The sequence below is a fragment of the Hemiscyllium ocellatum genome, unplaced genomic scaffold, assembly GCF_020745735.1.
Source record: "Hemiscyllium ocellatum isolate sHemOce1 unplaced genomic scaffold, sHemOce1.pat.X.cur. scaffold_3679_pat_ctg1, whole genome shotgun sequence".
In the NCBI taxonomy this organism is placed as follows: Eukaryota; Metazoa; Chordata; class Chondrichthyes; order Orectolobiformes; family Hemiscylliidae; genus Hemiscyllium; species Hemiscyllium ocellatum.
The window spans coordinates 1,408-11,590 of NW_026868560.1; positions in this window are offsets into that span (position 1 = coordinate 1,408).

Consider the following 10,183-nt stretch of genomic DNA (forward strand, 5'->3'; position numbering starts at 1 on the left):
GGCCGGGACGACTCACCTGCAGAGCAGAGTATGGTCCTGGAGTTTGCTGGGGCCAGGTTGGAATTGATGCCAGTCATGCTACAGAGGCATGGCTTGGAGATTCAGGGTCTTGGGCATTGTGTCAGGGAGGTGGAGCAACGGGCCGCAGCTTCCTAAACCGCGACCAAATCCTCAGCAGGCCGGATTCAGGCCCTGGAATGCCGAGTGCAGGCCTTAGAGGAGCAGGTCGGTGACCTCGAAAATCAAGGACATCAGAAGAATATCCGGTTGCTGGGGCTTCCCACGCAGGAGGAAGAAGGCCACCTCGTCAACTTTCTGGAGCAATGGCTCCCACCGTTTCTGAGGCTGCAGATTGAGGTAGGCCGGGTGTGGGTCAAGTGGGCCCACTGAGTCGCAGTGTGTAGGCCCAGATCAGACCAGCACCCCTGCCCGGTCCTAGTGCGACTCCAGCATTATAGAGACAAACAGATGATGCTGGAGGCCTCGAGAGCACAGAGGCAGGATCCCCACGCTATGGTGTACAGGGGATCAAGAATAATGCTTTTTCAGGACTTCTCCCTGGCGGTGATTCACATAGGAAGGCCTTTGAGGAAAAAAGCGACTGAGGAACCTGAATATTCAGTATTCCGTGAGATATCCGGCAATTCTGCGTTTCAGCCATGGAGTGTCCGTGTTCAACTTTGATTCACCAGAAAGGGTAAAGGACTTCTGGGATGCTGTAAAATAGACTGATCAGCCAGAATTATATGGACAATTATTGTATTCTGCCCCTTTTGTCTGTAATTTGCCTGGTGTACCTGGTTGTTGGAGGGTGATCTTGCTTTCCCTTTTAATATATGTCAGGATTACAATTTCATATAATTTTCTTTTTATTTTGTTGTTCTGTCAGGAATGCCTCGAGACTTTGGTATGAAAGGGATGGGTTGGGTGCCCACTTTTTACTTTCTTGTCATAAGATACTGGTGTTTGTTTTTCACACTTTGTGTTGTCTGGGGTGGGGGCGTGGCTCCAGTGATAGGAGGAGTCATGGTGGGATTAACGGGTGGAAGGGGTGTCCCTGTGGACAAGTGGGTAAGTCTCCTTTCAGTTATGTTATATATTGTTGTGCTGTAGAAGTAATTGTTAGTAGTTTTAGAAGTTGCATTTTTAAACCTATGTGAACTGTTTATGGTTCTCACTTGGCGCACTATGAGTGGGGTTCTTCCTCCCGGGGGGTCTTGGACTGTTTCGGACGATCATGGCTGGCCAGTCGTTTAAATGGTGCACCTGGAATGTTAAGGGGAGTCACTCACCAATTAAAAGAAAAAAGATACTGTCAAGCCTTAGAAAAGAGAGGGTCGATGTAGCCTTATTACTGGAGACAGACTTAACTGATAAGGAGCATTTGAAGTTGCAACAGGGAAGGTTTGCCCAAGTGTTTTTCTCATCTTTTAACTCGAAAAATAGAGGAGTGGCCATTCTCATTCGGAAGGATCTCCCGTTTCAAATGCTAGGCCAAATAAAGGATGACTGTGGGCAATTCATAATACTTACAGCTTTAATACATGGAGAGGAGTATGGGATTCTGAATGTATACTGTCCCCCTGGCACATCCCTTTAAATTTGTAATGGATGCGCTGTCTAGATTGATGGCCCTTGGGACGTGCCATACAATTAAAGGGGGTGACTTTAACTGTATTATTGACCCCGAGGTGGACAGGATGCCTAAGAGTCTCCACAATCCAGGCAATTGGTGGACTTGGACAGGGAGTTGGGGTTGTTGGATGTATGGAGATGTCTTCACCCCGAAGTTGGGATTTCACCTTTTATTCTAATCCACATCAATGCCATACCAGAATTAGCATGTTTTTTTGGTTCCATTGGCCGTTTTGAACTGGGTCCTGTCCTGCGGAATAGGGAATATAGCCATTTCTGATCATGCGGCAGTGTAGGTGGAGGTTAAGGCTGGGTGTGGTGAGGTGGATTCCTGGCATTAATGTATGGACCCTTTCCTCCTGAAAGATAGTAAATTTACAGAATATTTTTTGCAGGAGTGTAAACATTTTTGGGATATCAATTCAGATACAACCAGCAACCCATCGGTGCTGTGGGAGACTGCCAAGGCTACACCTGGGGTCTGATTATTTCTTACTCTGTGACCTGGAAACGACAGAGGGGAGAACAGCAAGGTTTGATCAAGGCTCACCTGTAGGCAGTTGAGTTAGCATACTTTGATAGGCCATCCATAACCAAATTACTACGGAGTACAGCCCTTCGGCTGCACTTACCCAAACAGCAAACAGGGAAGTCTCTTTTGCAAAACAGAGATGATTTGATTACGGGGATAAACCGGGTAGATACTTAGTGTACCTGACCAGAAAGAAGAATGCTCCCCAATCTATTATATCCATTAGAGAGAGTGCAGGTACTCTGACTTGCAATGTCAAAAAGATTAATGCAGTATTTAGAAAGTTTTATTCTGAGCTGTATCAGTCACAGGGCTGTGAGGATAGGATGAGCAAGATGGAATCTTTTTTTAAGACCCTGGACCTTCTGGGTGTAACCTCGGAGCAGGTGTCCTTTTTGAGCGCCCCCTTGAGAATTCGGGAAGTACAGGAGACAGTGAGGCTGCTCCAGAGTGGTAAAGCACCCTCCCTCCGGGGCCATTATTATTGGGATCCGTCCAAATAGCTTCTGCCAGTGACTCGATCCCAATGTAGTGGTGAGAGAGGGCACCCTTGGCGCAGCCTCTGCCAACATACACTGTCTGACTTTATACCATTATTGAGCACCGCTGCCTTCTGGTCACTATCCAACACTGCCACCCATTTGGCAAAAACCTCTCCAAGACCAAACCGTTCCATGGCATAAAAGAGGTACAGCCACTCCACCCAATCAGATGCTTTCTCTGTCAGATGAATTTCAAAGTGGGCTTTGTAAGGGATTTACAGATAAGCTGGCCGGGTCACTCTTGGATATTCCTCATTCAGTCAGGGCTGCCTCCCATCCTCTTTGAGAGAAGCAAATATTTCTCTTATCCTGAAGAAAGGGAAAGTCCCAGAGGATTTCACAAGAAAGGGGGGGGGAGGGGGGGTGTCTAGATTTTCCGGAGTTTAGGAAGTTCCAACAGAGTTCTTTACTATCCTGTGTGGCTGACTGGGCCTGTCGGGATCCATGATCAATTTGGTTAGATATTGAGGCCTCCCAGACAAAATGCCCCCTTCATTAGCTTGTTGTTGATGGACAAGATGAGAACTGTTCTGGATTTCTGTAAAAACCCGGTTGTCCTAAACACGGTTAAAGCACGGAGAATGACGCAGCAGAGTGAGGGCAATTTACAAACCCCCCTCCCCCCCCCTTCACTCCTATAGTGGGAATGTTGGAATTCCAGCTGGGTTTGATGGATTCTGGCTTTCAGCTTTGGGATTCCAGAGGAATGTCCTGTTTGGGATGGGGAGGCCATGATGTCCTTTGAACAGCTGAGTTGGAAGTTTGAGTTATCCAGGAAGGATCTCTTTTGATACTTCCAAGTTAGAGACTTCATACAAAAAAAGACCACATTTATGGTCAATCCTGACAAATCCAACATGGAGAGGAGAGTACTCCAGGGAGTGGGCGCCCTCTCGGTTAGCACTCTCCATCACATACTTGGTACTAATGTGTCAAAGGACATGGAGTGGCTATATAAAACCTGGATTCAAGAATTAGGGGTGAAAATCTCCAAGATGTGGGAAGACATCTGAGAAAATGTTCGGAAGATCTCGGTCTGTGACAGGACTCGGGCTGTTTGACTGGAGGTACTTCAGGGGGCCCACTTGACACCAGAACGGCTTGTGAAGTTCAAGACAGGAGTGTCCCCAATGTGTCCCAAGTGCAAAATGGAGGTTGGTTCTCTTACTCATTGTTTGTCGTCATACCACAAGATCCGACAGTATTGGGATGACATGGCGAGTGCTTTGGGAACTGACGTTAGCTTGGATCCAGTATCCCTCCTTCTGTGTCTCCAAGATCTTCCCTCCCTGGATGCACATGGGAAGAAATTGTTCAATGTTCATTCTTCCTTCACGAGGAAGAACATTTTAATGAGCTGGGAGGATGGTCATGGGAACACATTGCCCTGGACTTCCTTACCTGTATGCTGCACCAGAAAACAGAATTGTTTCACAGAACATGCGGGCCCTTTTTGAGTTATATCGATGGAGACATATCGGCGATATTATCCAGGGCCTTTGTCCAGCCGTGAGGACTGTGCCTGTCGGTTTGGGGGTCTCTGGGAGGAAGAATCCCGTACAAATACGGGTCTACTCACTACTGCTCCCAGTGTTGAGGAGCTGTGATGAGATTGCGCTGAGTGTAGTAATTTAATTGAATGTAACTTAAGCTACCTTGTTATAACTCGTATAATTGTATTTTGTCTGTTTATTTATTTTTCTTCTTTCTCCTTGGTTATTTATTCAACTGTATTTTTTTTAGAGTTTTTTTTGTTCTTTTCTGTGTTTTGGCAGTCTGTGGAGTAAAGTAGTTTTGTTTTTTTCTTATTGTTGCTATTATATTCTAAAGTTGTCATACTATTTTGTACGAGTTTTATAATTTTGTAAAAAACCTAAAATACTTTTATCTCAATAAAAATATTTATTTAAAAAAAGGCATCTGGATGGGTATATGAATATGAAAGGTTTAGAGGGATATAGGCCAAGGGCGAGGCAAATGGGATGAGGTTATAGAACATAGAACATTCCAGCACAGTACAGGCCCTTCGGCCCTCGATATTGTGCTGACTTGTCATACCAATCTGAAGCCCCTCCCACCTACACTATTCCATGTACATCCATATGCCTGTCCAATGACGACTTAAATGCACTTAAAGTTGGTGAATCTACTACCGTTGCAGACAAAACATTCCATACCCTTACTACTCTCTGAGTAAAGTAACTACCTCTGACATCTGTCTTATACCTATCTCCCCTCAATTTAAAGTTGTGTTCCCTCGTGTTTGCCGTCCCCATACTTGGAAAAAGGCTCTCCCTGTCCACCCTATCTAACCCTCTGATTATCTTCTATGTCTCTATTAAGTCACCTCTCACCCTTCTTCTCTCGAACGAGAACAGCCTCAAGTCCCTCAGCCTTTCCTCGTAAGACCTTCCCTCCATACCAGGCACCATCCCAGTAAATCTCCTCTGCACCCTTTCCAAAGCTTCCACATCCTTCTTATAATGCGGTGACCAGAGCTGTACACAATACTCCCAAGTGTGGCCGTACCAAAGTTTTGTACAGCTGTAGCATAACCTCATGGTTCCAGAACACAATCCCTCTATTAATAAAAGCTAAAACACTGTCTGCCTTCTTAACAACCCTGTCAGCCTGGGTGGCAACTTTCAAGGATCTGTGTACCTGGACACTGAGATCTCTCTGCTCATCTACACTACCAAGAATCTTACCATTAGCCCAGGACTTTGCATTCCGGTTACTCCGACCAAAGTGAATCACCTTGCACTTGTCCGCATTAAACTCCATTTGTCACCTCTCAGCCCAGCTCTGCAGCTTATCTATGTCTCTCTCTAACCTACTACATCCTTCGTCACTATCCACAACTCCACCGACCTTAGTATCATCTGCAAATTTACTAACCCACCCTTCTACGCCCTCATCCAGGTCACTTATAAAAATGATGAACAGCAGTGGACCCAACACCGAACCTTGCGGTACACCACTGGTAACTGGATTCCAAGATGAACATTTCCCATCAACCACCACCCTCTGTCTTCTTTCAGCAAGCCAATTACTGATCCAAACTGCTGTCTCTCCCACAATCCCATTCCTCCGTATTTTGTACAATAGCCTACTGTGGGGAACCTTATTGAACACCTTGCTGAAATCCATATACACCACATCAACCGGTTTACTCTCATCTACCTGTTTGGTCACCTTCTCAAAGAGCTCAATAAGATTTGTGAGGCATGACCTACCCTTCACAAAACCGTGCTGACTCTCCCTGATCAAATTATTCTTTTCTAGATGATTATAAATCCTATCTCTTATAACCTTTTCCAACATTTTACCAACAACTGAAATAAGGCTCACTGGTCTATAATTACCAGGGTTGACTCTACTCCCCTTCTTGAACAGGGGAACCACATTTGCTATCCTCCAGTCTTCTGGCACTATTCCTGTAGACAATGACGATGTAAAGATCAATGCCAAAAGCTCGGCAATCTCCTCCCTGGCTTCCCAGAGGATCCTCGGACAAATCCCATCCAGTCCAGGGGACTTATCTATTTTCACACTCTGCAGGATTTCTAATACCTCTTCCTTGTGAACCTCAATCCCACCCAGTCTAGTAGCCTGTATCTCAGTATTCTCCTCGACAACATTGTCGTTTTCTAGAGTGAATACTGTCAAAAAATATTCATTTAGTGCTTCCCCTATCTCCTCTGACTCCACACACAACTTCCCACTACTATCCTTGATTGGCCCTAATCTTATTCTCCTCATTCTTTTATTCCTTAAATCCCTATAGAAAGCCTTAGGGTTTACCCTGATCCTATCCGCCAACAACTTCTCATGTCTCCTCCTGGCTCTTCTGAGCTCTATCTTTAGGTCTTTCCTGGCTACCTTGTAACCCTTTAGCTCCCTAACTGAGCCTTCACATCTCATCCTAACATAAGCCTTCTTCTTCCTCTTGACCAGAGATTCCACTTCCTTCGTAAACCACGGCTCCCGCGCTCTACAGCTTCCTCCCTGCCTGACAGGTACATACTTATCTCGGACACACAGGAGCTTTTCCTTGAATAAGCTCCACATTTCTAATGTGCCCATCCCCTGCAGTTTCCTTCCCCATCCTATGCTTCCTAAATCTTGCCTAATCGCATCGTACTTGCCTTTCCCCCAGCTGTAACTCTTGCCCAGTGGTATACACCTAATCCCTTTCTATCACTAAAGTAAACAGGTTAATTTAGGATATCTGGTCAGCATGGGCGAGTTGGACCGAAGGGTCTGTTTCTGTGCTGTACATCTGTATGACTCTATTAAAATAAAACGGGCGATGGATACTCAAGGAACTTGGTAAGTCTGCAACATCTGTTGAGAGGAAACTCTTGCTCCACCAAGACGGTGTCAGGGAACTGGAGCAGGAGCTGGATGAACTTTGGATCATTCGGGAGGCAGAGGCTGTGATAGATAAGAGTTACAGGGAAGTAGTTACTCCTCGGCACGAAGAAAGCTGGGTAACTGTTCGAAGTGCAGGCATCCCTGTGGTCACTCCCTTGAAAGACAAGTATAACATTTTGAATATTGCTGGGGAGGAACGAATACCAGGGTATGCAGTGGGGCCCAGGTCTCTGGCACAGAATCTGTCCCTGTTGTGGTCCACGTAGGTACCAACAACATAGATAGAAAGAGGGATAGGGATGTAAGGCAGGATTTCAGGGAGCTAGGGAGGAAGCTGACAGCTAGAACAAACAGAGTTGTTGTCTCTGGTTTGTTACCGATGCCGCGTGATAGCGAGGCAAGGAATAGGGAGAGATATCAGCTGAACATGTGGCTGCAAGGATGGTGCAGGAGGGACGGTTTCAGGTTCTTGGATAACTGGGGCTCATTATGGGGAAGGTGGGACCTGTACAAACAGGACGGTCTTCACTTGAACCAGAGGGGTACTAATATCCTGGGTGGGAAATTTGCTGGTGCTATTCGGGTGGGTTTAAACTAGCTCAGCGGGGGGGATGGGAACCGGGGGTGTCGCTGCAGTGCCCAGGAGGATGAGAGTAGGGAGGACAGGGACAGGATTTCAGGGTCACAGGAATGTGGCAGACAGCGAAGTGGTTTAAAGTACGTTTGCTTCAACGCCAGAAGTATCCGAAGTAAGGTAGATGAGCTTGCTGCATGGATAGGTACCTGGGACTTCGATATTGTGTCCATTTCAGAGACATGGATAGAACAGGAGGAGGAATGGATGTTGCTGGTTCCAGGGTTTAGATCTTTCATTAAGAACAGGGAAGGCAGTAAAAGAGGGGGAGGTGTGGCCTTGTTAGTCAAGGATAGTATAATGGAGGCTGAGAGAACTTTTGATGAGGACTTATCTACTGAGGTAATGTGGGCTGAGGTTAGAGACAGGAGAGGAGAGGAGAGGTCAGGCTGCTTGGAGTTTTTTTATAGGCCTCTGCAGAGCTCCAGGGAGGTGTAAGAGAGGATTAGCAAAATTATTCTGGGTAGGAGTGAAAGGAACGGGGTGGTCATTATGGGGGACTTTAACTTCCCCAACATTGACTGGAAATGCTATAACTCTAGTATGTGAGTGGTAGTTGATGGAAAATATTCAGCCTGGAGTCCGATTCCTAGTGGTGTGCCACAAGGGTCTGTTTTGGAACCACTGCTGTTTGTCATTTTTATAAATGACTTAGACGCAGGCATAACATAGGTGGGTGGATTAGTAAATTTGCAGACGACACTAAAGTCGGTGGAGTAGTGGTCAGTGTGGAAGAATGTTACAGGTTGCAGGGGGCCTTGAATAAACTGCAGAATTGGGCTGAGAGGTGGCAAATGGAGTTCAATGCAGCTAAATGTGAGGTGATGCACTTTGGGAAGAATAACAGGAAGGCAGAGTACTGGGTCAATGGAAAGATTCTTGGTAGTGTGGATGTGCAGAGGGATCTTGGAGTCCATGTACATAGATCCCTGAAAGTTGCCACCCAGGTGGATAGTGCTGTTAAGAAGGCTTGAGAGGGATTGAGTTCCTGAGCTGTAATGTCAGGCTGCAACAATACAAAATGCCAGTGCGTCCACACTTGGAGTATTGTGTACAGTTTTGGTCAGATGTGGAAGCATTGGAAAAGGTGCAGAGGAGATTTACCAGGATGTTGCCTGGTCTGGAGGGAAGGTCTTATGAGGAAAGGCTGAGGGACTTGGGTCTGTTCTCATTGGCAAGAAGAAGGCTAAGAGGGGATTTGATAGAGACATACAAATGGTCAGAGGATTAGATAGGGTCGACAGTGAAAGTCTTTTTCCTAGGATGATGGTGTCAGCGTGTACGAGGGGGCATAACGACAAACTGAGGGGTGATAGATTTAAGACAGATGTCAGAGACAGGTTCTTTACTCAGAGAGTGGTAAGGGGGTGGAGTGCCCTACCTGCTAATGTAGGTAACCCAGCCACGAGGGGCATTTGAACATTGCTTGGATAAACATATAGAGGATGATGGGATAGTGTTGGGGGATGGGCTTAGATTAGTTCACAGGTAGGTGCAACATAGAGGGCCGAAGGGCCTGTTCTGCGCTGAATTGTTTGATGTTCTATGAATACAGAGTTAACTTTGAGTCTGGTGATCCTTCTTCATAACAGGCCAGAAATGTTAACTCTACTTACAGATTCTAACAAATCTGTTAAGCTTCTCCAGCATTTTCTGTGTTCTCCTAATTATTCCTTCACAGCTACCTCTGCTACGTGAACCAGACCCAGGTCAACATTTCACTCCAGAGTCTGGTTTCTGGTTTCATACTGGACAGACAATAGACAAAGGTGCGGGAGTAGGCCATTCTGCCCTTCGAACCTGCACCACCATTCAATATGATCATGGCTGGCCATCCTTAATCAGTATCCTATTCCTGCCTTATCTCCATAACCCTTGATTCCACTATCTTTGAGAGCTCTATCCAACTCTTTCTTAAATGAATCCAGAGACTGGGCCTCCACTGCCCTCTGGGGCAGAGCATTCCACACACCCATCACTCTCTGGGTGAAGAAGTTTCTCCTCATCTCTGTCCTAAATGGTCTACCCCGTATTTTTAAGCTGTGTCCTCTGGTTCGGGACTCACCCATCAGCGGAAACATGTTTCCTGCCTCCAGAGTGTCCAATCCTTTAATAATCTTATTGTCTCAATCAGATCCCCTCTCAGTCTTCTAAACTCAAGGGTATACAAGCCCAGTCACTCCAGTCTTTCAGTGTAAGGTAGTCCCGCCATTCCAGGAATTGACCTCGTGAACCTACGCTGCACTCCCTCAATAGCCAGAATGGCTTTCCTCAAATTTGGAGACCGGAACTGCACACAGTACTCCAGGTGTGGTCTCACCAGGGCCCTGTACAGCTGCAGAAGAACCTCTTTGCTTCTATACTCAATCCCTCGTGTTATGAAGGCCAGCATGCTATTAGCCTTCTTCACTACCTGCTGTACCTGCATGCTTACCTTCATTGACTAGTGTACAAGAACACCCA